Here is a 20,753-nt window from a genome sequence, read left to right as displayed (position 1 = left end):
GGATGATATAATGCCTTCCCATGACCTTCAACTGCCTAGAGCCTGAGTGAACACCTATGAACTGTGGTATGTATAAGATCTTCTATGGTCTCAAGCTGACGGAAGAAAACAACCTATTTATCCAGTACCCTCAAAGAATAGAGGAAAGCATTTTCTTGTAGATGTTCTTGATCCTTTTATATGGTTTTTATTTCTTCCACATTAAATTTTGATAACTATAGCACTGCAGCACTGTCCTTTCATTGTTCATCGATTTGCTCAAGCGAGCCCAGTAACATCTCCATTGTGAGACTTGTTGTTACTCTGTTTGACATATTGGATACATCACAGGTTGAATCATATAGTTAGATAGATAGATAGATAGATAGATAGATAGATAGATAGATCAATAGATAGATAACTATCTATATGATTCAACTATTTTATTTTTTGGTATTTATCTATAAGTATTGAAATGAAAATATCAAGGATATATTACTTCTCATGTTCATTGTAACACTAGCAATACTTGAGAAAAACCTAAATCTCATAATCTAAAAATATACAAAGAAAATATGCATACATAGTGTAGTATTAGCATTAAAGAAAAAGGAAGTCATGGAGCTGGGGAAGTAGTTCAATAGTAGAGTACTTGCCTACCATATGTGAGACCTTAGTTTCATTATCCAACACTTGAAGGAAAGGAAGTTAGAGGATATGTGATGTGGATGACATTGCACTGTTCTTCCATTGTTCATCGATTTGCTGGAGCGGGCACCAGTAATATCTCCATTGTGAGACTTGTTGTCACTGTTTTTGTGGGGAGCTTGCCAGGCTCTGCCATGCCGGTGGGATACTCTCAGTAGCTTGTCAGTTTCTCCTAGAGGGATGGAGGAATCGAACCCGGGTCAGCCACGTGCAAGGCAAACGTCCTACCCGCTGTGGTACAAGCACATGAAAAAGTGCCCAGTCGCTCAGGATTAGGGCAATGCAAATCCAAACAACAATGAGATCCCATCCGGGCTAGAGGGATAGCACAGTGGAGAGGGCTTTTGATAAATAAGGTAAAATAAGGTAAATAGGAAGTTGAGTGCTATCATAACACTAAAAGCATTTCAATCATTATTCTATTCAATGAACCCTATTTATTTATTTTGTAATCATGGACTGACTATCTAGGGCATAGCTCTGTGCTAGGTATTAGAATGTTGAGCTGGGTTAAATTTGGTTCGTGATTGCAAAGAGCATACGACATTAAAAGATCCTATCCTCTAGTTTAATACAGATGTGCTCAATTAAGTTCTGTATAAATAAGGGATAACTACACAAAATTGCGATAGAAATTTCTTCTACTATTACAGAGATATTTAGTTTTCAGATCTGTTGTCAATGACCCTCTGTGACAAAAATGTGCTGTATACAAACACAAATACACAAGCCAGTTTATATTGACACTAGATTTTAGAAAACTTTGTTGAGGATGCAGAAACCTAAAAACTTTTATTTTCATAATATATATACAATCCAATTTACATGTATATACTTATTATTGCCTAATAAATACAAACTAATTCCCTAATTAAGACTTGCAACTTTTCTTCTTAAGGTAAATTATTTAGGTACAAGTTGATAAAATGAGTCAGAGAATGACATCTACATAAGTTATAGCACTGTAGCACTACTTATTAATATTTTCTTTATATTTAAAACTAAGAAGTTTCTTAAATAAATTATATTATAAATAAATATCAGGGCATATTTCAAAGTAGTGCTCAATTGTTTGATTTGCTTATCAAGTTGTCTCTCGTCTCATATCTTTCTTTATCCCTAATATCCAAAACAATGTTTCTTTATATTTTTTGTAAAAAGCATTTTGTAAATATTTGAAGTCTAAACATGAATTACCACCTCCTATTGAATATAACCAATACTTTGTTGAATAATTTACACTGGAATATTTTCAGGCTAAGTGTTTATAATGCACTTTATGGAATTTTTAATGTATTTGTTTAACAAAAATTTCTTTTGTTTTACATTTCTTTTACTTGCCTCTTCTACTTTGAATCATGAAATATTTGTTTATTGAATTATGGCTCATATTTTTGTCCTAAAATCCCTGCTTGTTTTATAAGACCATGTCAAATATGCAGCTGGAGAGAAAGTACAGTAGGTAAGACACACACTGCCTTATGTGTGGCTCATCTGGATTTAATACCCAGCACCCCATATGGTCCTTCATGAACCACCAGGAATAACCCCTATAAGCAGAATAGGGAGTAAGCCCTGAACATAGTCAGGTGTGTGCCCTCCACCCCCACAAAAAAAGGAAAAGAAAAAAAAGAAGTTATCTCAGTCAGAGGTATTGGGTTTTGTCAAGACTAATAGCGAAGTTGACTCCAATCCACTGTTATTCAGTCTTTTGTTGTGAAAACAGACTGTCACCAACAAAATTCATTTCTTCCATCATGGAATATATTTTTCTAAATACACAGCTTTGAATTTCCAGACTTTGTTCTTCCTTGCAGAGTTCATATAAATGTTTACATTTCCATAAATACTTGAATATTTAAATAGCATTCACGTAAAAAACAAGAGTTTTGGAAGTATTTAAAAGGAATATATAGTTAGTAAACACATCCAAAGATGCCCTGGTATATATTTTTAATCATCTATCATTGGGTAGGTTTCTCTCTAAACCTTAGTGACTAAATTTCATAAGTACTAAATTCTTTTTTTTTTTTTTTGGTTGACCCTTGACTATGCACAGGGGTTACTCCTGTCAAAAATAGTTTGACACCAAAATTATATTTACTTCTGCCCAAAATATTCCTAATTTTTCATTCCCATTGCTATCTGATTTAAGACTGCACTCAGGAATTACTCCTGGTGGTGCTTGGAGAACCATATGGGATGCTGGAAACTGAACTTGAGTTGGTCGTGGGCAAGGCAAACGTCCTCCCTGCTGTACTGTTGCTCCAGCCCCAATACTAAATTCATAAGCCCAACATTTTGCTGCAACATTATGGTTTCCAATAAATATTACTGAGTTAATAAAACATGAATTAACCACAAATTTTATAAGCAAACAAACAAAAAGCAATAAAAATAGTTTGACAAAAAATTATATTTACTTCTGCCCAAAATATCCCTAGTTTTTCAGTTCTATTGCTATATGATTTAGGACTACTTGTTCACTATTCGAAAGGGTTGATACTCAAGAGTTGATGAAGTGGTGATTAGAGAAAACTGGCTAATCCAGGTGCTGGTGCTAGCTAACTGAGAAGACTGTACATTTACTGTCTTAAAAAATTTCTTACTCTCAATCTGGGGCTTAAAGTGTTAGTGAGATCATGGGTAGTGAGAAGTTCAGTCATTTAGATGTTTTGCTAAGTTTGATAATGATGGTCTGCTTCCACTAAAGCCTTGGGGCAACAGCCTTCAGATCTCTCTCTCTCTCTCTCTCTCTCTCTCTCTCTCTCTCTCTCTCTCTCTCTCTCTCTCTTCTCTCTCCAGAAGATATACTAACTGCCTTTTCCTCACTCAGTAGAGACTGACTCCTGGTTCAGCATTTTGTACACAGTGTGTGAAAACATTCTTTAGTTAAGAAACCGAAAAGGCCAATGCAAGAGGATACAAAGTTAATAAATGTGTGTATGTGGAAAACGAGATAGATTCTTTAGTTCTTGGTCATTTGCATTTGTATTAATGTTGGATAGTGACTTAAATATTTCTGTTAGGAGGAATGAAGTCTGAGTCATACTTTATGGAAAAATTTTTCTGAGCACAATGTGAGAGAATCAAGTACATAAGATTAAAACTATTCAGTAGCCAGCCTTAATTTTTGGCATTTCTACTATGTTTATTTGTCACCAAAATTTTTGCTATAATCAGTCATAGCATGATTTAGGTGAGATTTTTTTTAAATAACTCCTGTAATTTATAGTAAGTTTTGTCTGAGAATTATACTTTTAATGTGAAGAGTGTTGGAAACTTGTGAAAATAATAGAAAAAAAGTATTTAAGGTGTTGCTAATTCCTTAGTTACACATGTAGGAAACAACTAAATGAATACCTAATGTATAATTAACTTTATTCATTTTCTCAAAATTATTTATTTAAATAATATTTCCTTTGAGAACAAGTCACCAAACCACCAAATTTTCCCAGGTAGATCAATCTCTGGACTGTATATTCTGTGGACTCTCCAAACAGGGCCTTCAAGATTCCTTTCCCTCAGGATAGGCCCAGCAGTCACCATACCTGACTCAGCTCCACAGCTACAGTCACATATGCAGCTGAACAGCACCTCCTCTAAAATTCGCAATACTAACAGCCCAGTAGCGGCACAGGAAATTTGTTGAGAAAGTTACAGAGAAGCCCACAAAGATCAATGAGTGAAATAATAATACAGATGGCTCAGCCAGCACCAATCACCTCAGTAAATCTTGAAAATTACAATAATACCATTGAAAGATATAAGTCATCACATATAGACTTTGATAAAATTTCTGATAATTCCATTTTGTTGTTAATAAGAAATATAAAGTAAATTTGGTTATGCCTGCTCAGAGGACTTGGCAGGATTGGAGAATTACTGGGGACATCAGTGGAGGGAAAGTCATATTGGTGGTAGGGTTGATATTGAAATATTGGATGCCTGAAACAATTGTATTATGAACAACTTTGTGAACTGTGGTATTAAAATAAAAAAGTTTAAAAGTAGCACTTGCAAAAAATATTCTTTGATAACCAAAGTAAAGAAATAAAGAAAAATAAGCCCACTTTACACTAAAATAAAAACATAAATCATACACACCTACCACAAGAATGGTCAATCCTTGAAATCAAATCCTGGTTTCTGACACTTGTGTTAACTTACTACATACTTAGACATATTCCTCTTCCCCCACAGAGGAAAAGTCTTCAGCAGAAATTCTTAATTAGAGACTTGAAGATAATATATTATAATAATTATAAAAAATAATAATTCACATCTCTGTAAGTTATTACTGGCTTAGTAAAGTAGTCATTTACATGAAAAATAACACTAAACTGGATAACACAGAGGGTAGTGTTTGCTTACCTTGAACATGGTTTACTGAGCACCACCAGGTGTCATCTCTGGACACAGAGCCAAGAATAAACACAGATGGGCCTGGCCTTAAAAAAAATAAGGAAGGAAGGAAGGAAGGAAGGAAGGAAGGAAGGAAGGAAGGAAGGAAGGGAGGGAGGGAGGGAGGGAGGGAGGGAGGGAGGGAGGGAGGGAGGGAGAGAGAGAGAAAGAAAGAAAGAAAGAAAGAAAGAAAGAAAGAAAGAAAGAAAGAAAGAAAGAAAGAGAGAGATGAAGGAAGGAGGGAGAGAAGCAGGAAGGGAGGGAAGGAGGAAGGAAGGAAGGAAGGAAGGAAGGAAGGAAGGAAGGAAGGAAGGAAGGAAGGAAGGAGGGAGGGATAAAAGAAAACTGAAAGAATAGAATATGAAACAGAATAGAATAGAAATGTAAAAGAATAGAATATGCTGAAGGTGGGCTTCTGGTTAGCATTGTTAAATACACAACCCCTAAGAAGTAGCTTCCTTCTTGTATGAAAATAAAATAGAAGCACAGAGCTTTCTGAGTTGTACTTAATCAACACTTTTAATCAGTGTGCTTGGTTGATAATGGACTATAGTATATTTTCCAGTTGAGGAAATGGCTTTGCTGCAGATAACATGGAAGTTAGACTTTCTATGCTCCTATTACTATTTGTTCATTTGTTGAATAGTTTCTGGGTAAAGAGAAATTCTTATTTAATTCAGCTCGAAGTGGTGTCCTAGTAAAACCTCTCTAGGGATTCTTTCATTCATGTAGAGTGGACTTCTTTGTAGCATTGTGGTTTGTAACATTGATACTGAAACGCTATCAAGAATATTCCTTGACCCTGGGCAGCAAGATGGCGGCCGCCTCGGAGCTTTTTGGAAAGCCAGGTATGAGCCGGCAGTGACGGGACAACTGAAAACCTCATGGGAAGGGGGGCGTTCCCAGCTCGTCCTTCACACCCTACCGAGGTCACAAGTTTCCCCCAACGAGTAGCTCTCCAGCACAGCCATGGCTCCAGAGCCACAGAAACCAATCTCGTAATTATCTGGCTCTTGGCAGAAATACCTCCAGGCTTAATAAGTAAAATGTCAGAAATCCAAAATCGCTCGGCTGCGACATCATATGGTTCTAAAAACTAACTGTAGAAAACAAATTATTTCACAATGCCTTTTCAGCAGTTCTGACTCTAAACAAATAATGGTGAATTTTTTCTCGAAATAATGAATGTAATCAAAGTAGATAGAGTGTTAAGTAGAATTCATTTGCCTCACAGCCATTGGGAGGGGTGGGAGAGGGGTATATTGGGGTTCTTCATGGTGAAAAATAAGTACCGGTGAAGGGAAATATGCTTGATCATTTCATGACCAAGACTTAAACCTGAAAGCTTTGTAACTTTTCCAAGTGATTCAATAAATAAATATTAAAACACACACACACTCAAAAAGAATATCCCTTGACCAAATTTCAACCCTCAGATCTTCTTGAGCGTGATCATTCTCATCTATTATTGTCATACTGGTCTCTTCTCTATCTTACGTACCCTCAGCCCTACATAAACTTGTGATTAGTTCCAACCACTGACAAGTCCTCCTAACTCCTGTTTTCCCTCAATATATATATACATATATAGATACATATCTATATATAAGTAAAGTAAAGGCCCTCCCGTTGATCGTCGATTTGCTCGAGCGGGCCCAGTAACGTCTCCATTGGAGACTTTGTTGTTACTGTGTCTGGCATATCGAATACTCTCGGTAGCTTGCCGGGCTCTCCGAATCTATATATATGTATATATATATTTTTTTAAACATTGTGGGTTTTTTTATAGGTTGTTTTTTATTCCTTCAAAAGACCTCATTCTAAGTTCTTTATTTTCTTTGTGGCATTAATAAATTAAGGCTGATGATCAGTGAAATTCGGGATCCTGTTCATTTTCACTTATACAAGACTCTCATTTCTAAAGATTATGTCACTTACTGGGATCACACAGAAATTAATCCCATAGAAGTCAAACAGTATACATTTGGTGTTTTTTATTATATGTTACATTTTATTTTTTATTAACTTTACTATGAGTCTTATAATGAAGAAAAGAGATGAGTTTTATCCTATTACTATTTGTTCTAACATTTTGAGAGAAAATGCCTCTTAGTCAAACAATAAGCATGGAACATTCTTCAGACCCAAAATGAATCTCTTCTGAATGATAGCAACTTGGCAAAATGATAAGGAGTACAATTTGAAACAATTCATCTAGCCCTGTAAAGAAGCAAATAGTTACCATTCCAAGATGCTAATGGAAGTCCTCTTTCCCCTACTGCTTTTTGGAAACTGCAGAATAAATAGGATACAAAGAAAGTTCTAATTGCTGTGTTTGCTCTAGATTGTTGAAAAAGAGAAGAAAGTCTGTGTGTTCTGGAATTCCAAATAAGAAAAAGTGGACAGGCAGAAAAGAAATACAGAGAGATGATCTGGTAAGCAGACTAATTATAGGAAGCTGCTAGGAGAGCTGCTAGTCTGCTAATGAAAAGTTTAAAAAACTCGATAGATCTGCTTGTCAAGGTTCTGCTTCTTTGATTTGTGCATAACCTGCCAACACAGGATTGATGTGACAAACAGCATTTTCTTAAAAATGTATTTATTTAAAGAATCATAACTTATAGGTATTGACAGTTGAGTTTTAGGCATATAATATTTCAACACTAATCCCACCACCACCAGTGTCAACTTCCCTCCAACACTGTTCCTGTATTATTTACCCTCTTACCTCACATCCCCAGCCCAGTAACCTGGACAGGCACATTAAAAAGTTCCAGTGGCAGTGGTTGCAGCTTAGATCTCATGTTTTCATGTTGTTGAGTCTGTTTTTTGGATATATAGCTATATCACTCTGCCACCTCACCAGTACAACTGAGCCCAACCCCGGCTCACCCATTACTAACCTTTTTTTCCTTCTTCCTTTTCCTCTTGATTTTTTTTCTCTATCCTCCTCTATATCCTCTGGGGTCAAGGGTGAGCTATGCATCTCCCCTTAACTACAATGCATTTTATCATTTACTTATTCGCTATACCACAGGTAAGTGAGATAATCTGTGTTTGTCATTCATCTTCTGATTAACTTCACTCTCAACATGATATCTTCCAGTTCCAAACAAGTTACAGCAAATTGCATAATTTAATTGTTCTTGTAGCACAGCAAGTAGGGCGTTTGCCTTGCACGTGGCCCTCGGGGCCAGTGACCCGAGTTTGATTTTTCCGCTTCTCTTGGAGAGCCCGACAAGTTACCAAGAGTATCTCGCCCTCAGAGCAAAGCCTGGCAAGCTACCCTTGATATATTCAACATGCCAAACACCCTAACAACAAGTCTCACGATGGAGATGTTACTGGGCCTGCTCGAGCAAATAGATGAAAAATGGGAGGACAGTGCTACAGTGCTTGTAGTTACATAGTACTCCATTGTGTATATGTCACATCTTTATAATCCATTCATCTGTCTTTGGACACCTAGGTTGATACTATACCTTGTCTATTATACTAAGTGCAACAGTGAATTTCATTTCATTCATTCATCATCCTGTTATTCGTCGATTGCCTCGAGCAGGCCCCAGTAACGTCTCTTTCATCCTAGCCCTGAGATTATATTCAAGGCTCTTTAGGAGAATGAGCCCCATCATTGTTACTGGTATTTGGCATATTTGGTACGCCACGGGGAGTTTGCCAGACTCTGCCCTGTGGGCAGGCTACATTCAATAGCCTGCAAGTTTGTCCAAAGTAGGAATGAGATAATAAGATGTCTTAAAAAGATGTCCTGATAAGATGTCGCTCGGCCGCAAATGTGGCCGCGCGGTTCCGGGAACTGGATTTTATAGTCTCTGAGTCTTGGCCATTGATGGGATTACACGGCGCCAGGGGGCCAGGTGGTGGGTGTGACCCCTGATTACTGGAATTTGGAGGATCTGGGTGGAGGATGCTCGACTCCAATCCAAGTAGGCTTGGAGATCTCGGCCCCGGAACCCGCGTGGCTTTTTCCCTCTGCCAGTACCTTCAGGTGTGCGGAGAGTGGTCTCAGCATGGTGGTGGCTGGTCCTGGAGGTCTTCGGCTGCTGGAGCCCTGGTTGGGGCGGGGAGGAAAGCTCAACCTGCTCCGCAACAGTGAATAATGCTGTAAAAATGTTCATTAAAAACAGATAAACCAGGACTCGAGGGACATTTCAGAAGAGAAGGCACTTGTCTTGCACACAGCTCATCTGGGCTAAATCCCAAGTGTTCCATATAGCACCTTGAGAATTTCCAGGAGTGATACATTCACCAACAACAAAAGAATAAACCAAAACAAAAAACCCACTCAGACAAATAGCATTTATGTAGATTTGAAGCTCAAATAGATACCGTACCTTTTATTGTTGCTGCTGGTCTTGATGTCACACTGAGTGGTTCTCAGAGTTACCCCTGACTCTGCACTCAGGAATAATTCCTAGTTAACTCTGGGGACCACATGGTATGCTGGAGTTCAAGGTAAGGCAAACACTACTTGTTCAACTATCTCTCAAGCCCCAATACTTTACATTTCACACTAAATTTTAGTAAATCATTGTGATTTACAAAGTTATTCATGGTTGTATTTTAGACATACAAGTTTCATCACTAACTTTGCCACCAATGTCAACTTCCCTCCAGATTCCCAGGTGTTCCCAGGTTCCCTTGCCTACCCTTCCCCCTCTACCACCTATACTTCCCCCTATACCCCCACCTTCAGCATTCCATCTTGACAGGCATATGTTTGAAGTTTGGTTATTAATGTTTGGACCTCATGATTTAAGATATCATTTCTATCTTTTATTCATTTCAATAACCTAGAACCTAGAAAATAATGCGGTGTCTGGCATATAGTAGGTACTTAATAGGTTGGATAAGAGGATATCTGTGGATCTTTCTGAATGTTTATATAGTCTTTGCATGTCTTTGTAAATGGGGGTGATCTGTTACATTTCTAAATTGCCCAATTTTAGAAAGTTGTATTCTTATGCCATACATATATCAGGTACATCCCCAGAATGAGAACTGGGGGTTATAGCTCAGCAATGGTGATTGTAACCAAGTGATAAGCCAAGTTTTGGGGTTAAGAATTATTGTGCAGCTAATATTATTTTGATATGAGCTAAGAATTATGTTTCAGCAATAGGAGGAATAATACAAAGTTACATAATAGTGTGATACTATGTACTTGTATTGAGGCATAGAAAGAGTCTGCTCTGCTGTAGATAAGCCCAACAGCGTCTTTCACATCTACAGGCAAAGCAAATTCACTGTCTAAACCATTTCTCTGACTACTTGCGTAAAGCCTGTAGACATAGATAAGAAACTTCACAGTCTAGAAAGCAAGAAAACACTGACACCATTTGGTCTCTTTCTCAGACTTCCTAAAAGTAGATGTGGAGGGGTTGTGTGAATGCACCATACAAATAACTACTCTGCTATCTTCAAAAATCAACACATCCTTGTCACAGATTCTCAGGGGCTTGTAATTATTGTCCTTGCCCTTGTGCCACCATGAGAATGAATGAAAGCAAAAATAGATAGCTCTTTGTTTCCTACCTTGCTAACCCTTGGTCCGACCCCAATGCTCCATAATTTTTTGGAAGGAGAGAAGGAATGACAGATTCTTCCTTCCCAAAGTTTTACTAAGATACTACTGCTTGAACCATATATTAATATAAACTTTAAAAACTATTATTGAAGAGTAATGCTGAGACAGTTAAATCACATGTTTATCGTCACATGGTTGGACTTCAGTTAAAATGATTTGACCGAATTTCTGTATCTTGTGAATCTCCGTTTCTTCACGTTATTTTTAAAAGGATAATTTCACTATTTTGGAAAAATATCTCAATGGCTACTTGTACGATTGGGAAATAATGTTCTCCTCCTCTTCTTACCCTAAATAATACGCTACTGTTACTCATATTGATATATCTTCTTAAACTTCTAGAAAATTTTTTCTAAGCTTTTAATCTAATTTATGTCATTATTATTTTTTCTTTTAGAAATTTTATTCCACTCTTTTGAAACTATCTGTATCTCTATCAACTGGAGGATATAAGTGCTAAAATTACTTCCTAATCTGTGTGTCTTCAGCACTTAAAATATAGATCTTAATAGACCCAGCTATTAAGCAAGTTGACACCTTTTGTTGCACATTGAAGAAAGAACTTACTTTTCCGGGGCCTGTAATTGGCATCTTTGCCCTTGTAGCACTATGAGAATGAATGAAAGCAAAGAATAGATAACATTGGTCTGACCCAATGCTTCATATTTGTTTGGGAGGAGCGAAGGAAAGACAACTTCTTCCAACCCAAAGTTTTACTAAGAAAAAAATTATTTTTCTAAAGTTAATTTCACATTGATTTTGAGATACTCTTCTCTTATGTTACCTCCTTATTCATGGCTCAGATGATAAATGCTTTTGATTAGGAAGGAATAAAGAAGGGAGGTAAGAAGGCTGTTGACGGGGGCTGGAGCAATAGTACATTGGGTAGGGCATTTGCCTTGCACACGGCCAACCCGGGTTTGATTCCCAGCATCCCATATGGTCCCCTGAGCACCGCCAGGGATAATTCTTGAGTGCAGAGCCAGGAGTAACCCCTGTGTATCACCAGGTGTGACCCAAAAAGCCAAAAAAAAAAAAAGAAGAAGAAAAAGAAGGCTGTTGACAACAGCAAGCTAGCAAAAGATATCTAAAGGAATTGACTTTACCTGAGTTCAAAAGGTGGACTATCATAATGGATATTTAGGATAGTCATAGGAGTTAGAGAAGTTTGAATTCAATATGAACTCACAATCAGAATAATCTGAGTTATATTTACTTGATCTCAGGAGAATGGGTCCAGACAGAGAGAGTATAGTTGCTTCTTTCATACTACGATTTGTTAGAGGACAGGAGAAAGTGTGGGAAATGTCTTGGTGAAACCAATCTCTGTATGAGACTTTTCCTTGAGTGAGAATGAGCCATGAGTGGAGATTAAGAATAAAGAGAGGGAGTTGGGAGCAGGGGAGAGGAATAAAGGGGATTGAAGTTAAGGAAAGAATTCTTGGTTTCTCTAAAAGACTCCCGCATTAAAGATGAAGTGTGGTTCTATTTTAGAATATCAGGATATAGAAAGATGATGAGCTTTCTGAAGGGTTACTGTGGTAAGAGGTGGAGCTGTTCACTATGGAAACATTCAAGATTTTGTACTTACACAGATATGGGCTTCAAGGAGCAAAGAAATTAAAGAAAATGCACTCCAATGCGCGGCCGGCCCAGCCGAGCCAGGTTCAATTCCTCCACCACTCTTGGAGAGTCTGCCAAGTTACCGAGAGTATCTCACCTGCACGGCAAAGCCTGGCAAGTTCCTCGTGACATATTCTATATTCCAAACACAGTAACAACAAGTCTCCAATGGAGACATTATTGGGCCTGCTCAAGCAAATCGATGAACAATGGGAGCACAGTGCTACAGTGCACTCCAATGGGATGTTTTCATTAGGCCCTAGACCAAACTAAAGGACTTATCTGGCAATTCTAAACTGTTAGTTTTTCCAACCTGAAAGATCCACATCAATCTAAGATGATAACATTCCTTTTGCCTAGGAAAGGCGTCATTTACCAGGCCTGGACCTTGGATGAGGAGAAAAGAGAGATGAGTATACAGCTGTGCTCTGTGATAGACCTCCTTCAAATTGAATCTGTCCAGAAACTGGGGAAGATAGAAAGGCTGGGGAAAGAGGGCCTGAATTTAAGCCCATAATTGAGCTAAAGGCTCCTCCTGGTGGTTCTACTGGAAATCCACAGGCACATTCTCTGCTGCCCACATCACAACCTGTGTTCTGTGTTACAGAACAAGACCCGCAGGAGCTTGTGAATTTAGACCTCAGAGTTATGGTACCAGCATTATGGGGGAACAGAAGGAGGCTGAAGGGAGGCTAGGGTTCAGTGGGGTCTGCTTGAAGACTAGTGCTAGTTTGGTGAACAGTGTGGTTTGGTAGCAGTTTTGAAGAAGCATGGAACTATAATTCTACAATACGGGCTGGAGCGATAGCACAGCGGTAGGGCGTTTGCCTTGCACGCAGCCAACATGGCCGACCGGGGTTCGATTCCTCCGCCCCTCTCGGAGAGCCCGGCAAGCTACCGAGAGTATCTCGCCTGCACAGCAGAGCCTGGCAAGCTCCCCGTGTCGTATTCGAAATGCCAGACACAGTAACAACAAAGTCTCCAATGGAGACGTTACTGGGCCTGCTCGAGCAAATCGACGATCAACGGGAGGGCCTTTACTTTACTTTACTTTACATACAATCTTATAAATTAATGTTATCTCACTTTCCAAGTGTAAAAATCAATTAATAAAGTCACTTTGCCAATACGTTTGTCAGATATTAACTAATAAAATTTCGATAAAGACTGTGAGTACTAAGCTTTGGGGATCTCAATCTCAGCTCTAGAAAACTCGGATGTGCTGGGAGTGTACTGATTCTACTGGGGCAGGACTCAAAAGCTCGCTGTTTGGGACAACCAAGCCTCACGACTTTGCCTGGTATTAATATTCAGTCCTTTTTTAAAAAATTTAGATAATATGATCATTTAAGATATAATCACTGTATCACTGTCTTCCCACTGTTCGTTGATTTACTCGAGAGGGCACCAGTAATGTCTCTCTATTCCTCCCAGCCTGAGATTTTAGCAGCCTCTCCTTACTCATCTTTCCCAATGATTGGAGGCTCTTTCAGGGTCAGGGGAATTAGCCTGTTATTGTTATTGTTTTTGGCATATCGAATACACCACGAGAAGCTTGCCAGGCTCTGCCCATGCAGGCGGGATACTCTTGGTAACTTGCCTGGCTCTCCGATATATATATATATATATATATATATATATATAGAGAGAGAGAGAGAGAGAGAGAGAGAGAGAGAGAGAGATACTTATATATGTACTGATATATATACTGATATAAATGATATATATACTGATAAGATATAATAATGGCCTAAAATAAGTGGAAAGAAAAATAGTGACCTCTACCAAGAATGCATTTTTAAAAGACATAAAATATTCAATTGAAATGAAATAATATTTATAACACAAATGAGATAAAGATTCAGTTGCTAATAGCAGAGTGAAAAATCTATTTCAATCAGGCATGTGTTTTTTGGCTGTGAATATTATAATTGAAATATAATTATATATGATTTTGTGCTGATACAGGAATTCCTGCTTGCAGTAGAGATGGAGAAAAGAAATGCTTCATCCTTAGTATGAATAATTATTTCTCATTTCCATGAGAAACTTTCTTTTTGGCATCTATAAATCCAGTCCCGTAATGGTCCTCCAGAAACTTAATCTTACCCAGAGCTCTCTCCTGGTTCTCCTTATAGCTCTGTGGTGAGTGAAAGCAGGATCAAAAATCAATTTCCAATCACAACTTATGAGGGCAAGAGACAAGGACTGGATTCATTCCATCTTTTATTTAATTTTTGACCACATAATTTCTATTCTCATTTCTGGTTTTCTCTTTTTGTAGACATGAGTCCCATCTCTTGAGTCTAAGAATAATCTGAAGACAGTTTAGCTTCTAAGCACTCCAGCTGTAAAATCCTCAGCAATGACATCAAACTAGACAAAATTTCAATGAAGAGAACGAACATATCTAAATCATAACCTTATTGCTCATGAATATTTGAGCCTAAAATTGACTGAAAATATTGCCAATACAATTGGCTACCATATGCCAAGAGCCCGGCAAGCTACTGAGAGTATCCCGCACACATGGGCAGAGCCTGGCAAGCTACCCGTGGTGTATTCGATATGCTAAAACCATTAATGACTACAGGTCTCATTTCCCTGGCCCTGAAAGAGCCTCCAATCGTTGGGAAAAGATGAGTTGGAAAAATAAGAGGCTGCTAAAATTTAAGGGCTGGGAGGAATAGAGACGTTAATGGTGCCCAAATGAGTAAATCGATGAACAACGAGATGACCGTGACAGTGACAGTGACCACTAGCTACATGACAGTATTGTAGGAATCTCAGCATTGAGGTTACTTCCTCCTGAGTATTTTGATAATAGGGTTTCCTCCAAAAGCATAATAGACAGTTTTCTCTGCTCTATGTGAATGATTAATTTTTTTAACATTATTTTTTTAAATTTTTTTTTACAGTTGTAAATTTACACTTTTTTTGTGCTTTGGTTTCAATTATACAATGATCAGATACCCATCCCTCCACCAGTGCCCATTTTCCACCACCATGGATAATATCCCTCCCACCCCCATCCCCCCATCCCACCTGTCTCTGTGGCAGGGCAATCCCCTGTGTTCTCTCTCTCCTTTTGGGTGTTGTGGTCTGCAAAAGAGGCATTGAGTGGCAAACATGTTCAGTCCATAGTCTACTTTCGACATGCATCTCCCCTCCTGGGAGGATCCTCCAAACATCCTTTATTTGGTGCTCTCTTCTCTATCTGAACTCCCCTTTCCTCTAGGATACCCGGCTGGCCTCTAAGTTATGGAGTAATCCTCCTGGTGCTGATCTCAGCTATTCTTGGGTATTAATCTCATACTTTGTTACTTTATATCCCCCAGATGAATGCAATCTTTCTATGTCTATCCCTCTCTTTCTGACTCATTTCGCTTAGCATGATACTTTCCATATTGTACCACTTGTATGTAAATTTCATGACTTCATCTTTTCTAACAGCTACATAGTACTCCATTGTGTCAATGTACCAAAGTTTCTTTAACCAGTCATCTGTTCTTGGGCATTCAGGTTTTTTCCAGTTTCTGGCTATTGTAAAGAGTGCTGCAATGAACAAACAAGTGAATGATTAATTTTTCATTGAAACATTTGTCGTGTCATAGTGTACTCTTTGGACTGTTTTATAGTACTCTGAAATATATCTTAATTCAAGCTCCTTGCAGGCTTGGGGAAATTATTCATGTTTTATTCATCACTAAATCTTTTTTTTTTTTATCACTCCTGGTGATGCACACCAAGAATTCAACGCAAGGTTGATACCCAGCATTGTTTGAGTTTTTGAGCTTTAACTAGCAGTGCTTGGGAGGAATTGAGGCCTGTGGCCTGTAGAGCAGATACGTTAACTCCTGTATTATTTTTTCCAATTCCAATTTTATCAATTCTGGGTTTCCTGGGGCATGAAGACGCTCATCTCTGGTTCCACACTGGTAACTTTTCCAGCCCCTATGTTCCAGCATTTTTTTTCTGTAGTCAATAAGTAATCAGAGAGAATTTCTTAGTATAGAATTAAACAGATACTTGGCATATGCTGAAAAGGTGTGTGACTATATTTTGCCTTGTTTTATGTTTGCCTTGCCAACAGAAGAGAGAGATGTTAGTTGTGGTTCAAAGACTCCCAGACACAATAGTACTCACCAAGAATTATACTGAAAAGCTTGTGAAAAAAATGATTATACAATAAATAATGCTATCCAAATTCATTATCCACTTGGGAAATACAATTTTATTCTCATCTTCACTTCACTTAATCACTTAACTTCCCGTTAGTCGTCGATTTGCTCGAGCGGGCGCCAGTAACGTCTCCATTTGTCCCTGTCGCGTGCTAGTGTAGCCCAATGGCATCTGTTCACTCCGGGAACATGAAGGGCCTCAAACCAATCGTTCATGATCTTGACGAAGAAATCTGACCATCTGGTAGGTGGGCGGCCACGCGGTCTTTTGACATCCTGTGGAATCCAGTCAGTAACAGCTCTAGTCCTACGGTCGTCTTTAAATCTCATTACGTGTCCAGCTCATCTGATTTTCGACACCTTGGCAAATGAGACAGCGTCCCTGATCCTTGATCGTCGACGGATGTCAGAACTCGGGATTCTTTCTCTCATTTGAGTGAAACGTGATATTCCAAGCATAGCTCTTTCTATTCTTCTTTGGGAGACCTATAGCTGAATCTTACGAAGACGATGTTTATGAGAAACAGCCTTGTTCCTGACGCCCCATTCGCTCTCAATGGAATGACCATCTCCGAATGCAACAGCTATGTGTACCTAGGTCGAGAGGTCAACATGACAAATGATCTGGCACCCGAGCTGCGCAGGAGGAAGAGAGCGGCTTGGAACGCCTTCAAGAACGTCGAAGAAATAGCTAAGAGGACGAAGAACCTCCGGCTCTGGGCACATCTCTTTGAGTCCACTGTTCTTCCTGCATTAACATATGCCTCAGAGACCTGGGCCCTACGCAAACAAGATGAGAACGCTATTCAGGTCTCCCAAAGAAGAATTCTCATCTTATAATATGCATAAAATTCATTTCAATAAAAACATAAATGTAAAAGTAAAACACTGGACACTAAACACTGGGATGAAGTGATAGTCTTGCACGCGACCGACCCTAGATCAATTTCTCCGTTCCTCTCAGGGAGTCCGGCAAGCTATCCCCACCCTCACAGCAGAGCCTGACAAGCTCCCTGTGGCAAAGTAGATTTGCCAAAACAGTAACAAGTCTCACAATGGAGACGTTACTGGTGCCCGCTCGAGCAAATCAATGAACAATGGGAGAACAATAGGAGAATCAGGGTTACTGACAGATCACTGATCACAGAGTTAGAAGGAAGTCCTAAACACCACCTTACTTGGTTTGTTGATCTTCTGGATATCTTCTGAATATATAACTATTATACCTTATTTGTAGTCTACATATTGTGATGGTTTGTAAATGGTATTCTTATGATTCTATCAGCTATAACCAGATTATTTAATATTTCCCACTAGCCTTTTGCTCTAATCCTGATTTTCCTGTTTTAGATCCCATAAGAACTCGGCAAGCTACCAAGAGTATCTCGCCCGCACGGCAAAGCCTGGCAAGATACCCATGATATATTCGATATGCCAAACACAGTAACAACGAGTCTCAGAATGTTACTGGGCCTGCTTGAGAAATCAATGAACGGGAAGACAGTGACAGTTACAATGACCTTTTTTATATTTTCTTATGAGGCAGCATATTATCAAAATAATTTATGCCTACATCATCTTCAGTCTTCTATATCCTACTGTGGTAAAATTTATTTTAAATACTATTGGAAAACCACCTACTCTTTTTTTTAAATGTAGGAGTACTGCTATTTATTCGGCCACTGATTAGCTGATTGAATTGGGCATGAACTCCACCTTACTTTTTTTTCATTTTTTTATAATTTTATTTATTGAATCACCATGACAACAGTTACAGAGCTTTCGGGTTTAAGTCTTGGTCATGAGTTGTCCCCCACGAGCGGCTCTCCAGCATGGCCATGGCTCCAGAGGCACAAGGACTTCAATGCAGAGCCCGGCAGCTTGCGGCAGAAAAGTGAATGGACTATGCGTTAATCCACGGTACCATGTCACCCCGGGAGGGAAGGGGTGTCCCTCCCTTCTGCCTTTTTCCCCCTGGGCAGCAAGATGGGGGCTGCCTCAGAGCTTATCAGAAAGCCAGGTATGAGCCGGCAGTGATGGGGCAACTGAAACCTCATGGGAAGGGGGACATTCCCAACTCGTCCTTCACGTCCTACCAAGGTCACAAGTTGTCACCCATGAGCGGCTCTCTGTCATGGCCATGGATCCACAGCCACAGAAACCAATCTCATAATTATCTGGCTCTTGGCAGAAATACCTTCAGGCTTAATAAGTGAAATATCAGAAATCCAAAATCACTCGGCGCGGCATCATATGGTTCTCAAAACCAGCTGTAGGAAACAAATTATTTCACAATGCCTTTTCAGCAGTTCTGATTGTTGTGTTTAAACTCTAAACAATAATGGTGCATCTTTTGTCAAAATAATGAATGTAATCAAAGTAGATAGAGAGTTAAGTAGAATTCATCTGCCTCACAGGCATTGGGAGGGGCTGGAGGAGAGGTATATTAGGGTTCTTGGTGGTGAAAAATAAGTTCTGGTGAAGGGAAATATGTTTGATCATTGCATGACTGAGACTTAAACCTGAAAGCTTTGTAACTTTTCCCACAGTGATTCAATAAATAAATAAAGGCACAACAGTAGAGCTAAAGGAAACTGGAATAAAACACAGGCTGTGCTTTCAAAAAAAAAAATAAGTCTCAGTCATACAATGAAACACCCGTACCTTCACCAGTGCCCATTCTCCACCATGAAAAGCCCTAGTATACCCCCATCCCACACCCTCCCCCTAGCTGTGGGGCAGATGATTTCCACATTAATATCTCTCTACTTTGATAACATTCAATATTTTGACAACAGACCCACTGTTATTATTTGGGATTTTACCCCAACACGCAGATCTGCTGAAAAGGCAACAGCAGACAATTTGTTTTCTATTGCTGGTTAAGAATAACATATGACGTCGCATGGCTGCAGTAGTGGCCGCGTGATTTTGAAATTCCAAAATTTTAACAATTAAATCTGGAGGGATTTCTGCCAAAACCTGCTGGGTTCTGAGATTTGTTCCTGAGTCTCTGGGATCATGGCCATTTAGCAGCTTGATCAAGAGCCAGAAAGGCCGTTTATGGGCAGCGACTAGGGGTCTCGTTGGGACAGGGAGGAAAGGACCGCCTCCACCCCAGCCCATGAGGCCCCATGTGTCTCATCACTGAGGGCCCAAACCTGACTGTCCAGTGGCTTCTGGAGGATGGCGGCCACCGAGCCACTTAGGAGGAGCAGGCAGAGAGACAGCACCCTTTCCCCCCTGGGGTGGCCCGGCGACAGTAACCTACTGCTGGTCTGGACGCATTTCTGCCAAAATCTGTTGGGTTTCAAGATTTGTTTCTGAGTCTCTGGGATCATGGCCATTAAGCAGTTCAATCAGGAACAAGAGAGGCCATGACTCCATTATATAGCTGAGCCGGAGGTGGTTTGTGGGGGTGTCTCCCACATACCTAACTTTTGGCCGTTTACTTTCTTGGTAAACTTTGTCCCAAGTCTTTGGGGTCTGGCTAAAGGCACAGCAGCAATTTTAGGGTACTTGGAAGTCTGAAGGGGCCATCAGGCTGCTGATGCACTCACAGGTACAGATTTACCTGCTGGCGGCACCATACCCTCTACCACTTATTCCTTACTCCTATGTTTAAATTATTAGTCTAAGGACTTTCCTAAGCATTGCTTTTGGAGAAGAGTATTATAAGATCAACAATACTTTACATTTCACAGTTTCTGTATCTTGCTGCCTTTGAAAATATTCTGTGTATGTTGAAATCAACCTAGATAGACACCATTTTAATCTTAATCCTTCACTGATGGCCTGTATCCCTCTCCAAGCAAGAGTTACAAGCTAGCAGAGCACACACACAAAAACATATATATATAAGCTTGCATATATATATGCATACATAATGTGTACAGACATATATATTTGAAATAAAAGTTTCTTCTAGAGAAATTTAAGAAGAGAGAAGGAGCAAGTGAGCATAAGAGAGAGAGCAATTTGTGTTCAAGAGAGAATGTGAGCTTCTGCTGTGGGAATAGCGCTGTCAGAGTACATCAGTACTGATATAGTGATTGTAAAATATACATCTTTCAGTTAATTTCAACACAAAATTTAGATGTTTTTCTTTTTGACTATTCTGAGCCTTTGTGTTTCTACCTCTCTGGAACAATTAGTAAAGAATAAATGGGAAATCTTTTTATTGCCTGTGGAAATTTAATTCTTTATTTTCATTCTGTCAGGAGAGTTATCCCTTTTCTAATCTGTCTTCT

This window comes from Sorex fumeus, unplaced genomic scaffold, assembly GCF_029834395.1.
Source record: "Sorex fumeus unplaced genomic scaffold, SorFum_2.1 ptg000030l, whole genome shotgun sequence".
Classification (NCBI taxonomy): domain Eukaryota; kingdom Metazoa; phylum Chordata; class Mammalia; order Eulipotyphla; family Soricidae; genus Sorex; species Sorex fumeus.
The sequence above is the reverse complement of the archived record's forward strand: the minus strand, read 5'-3'. Positions refer to the sequence as shown.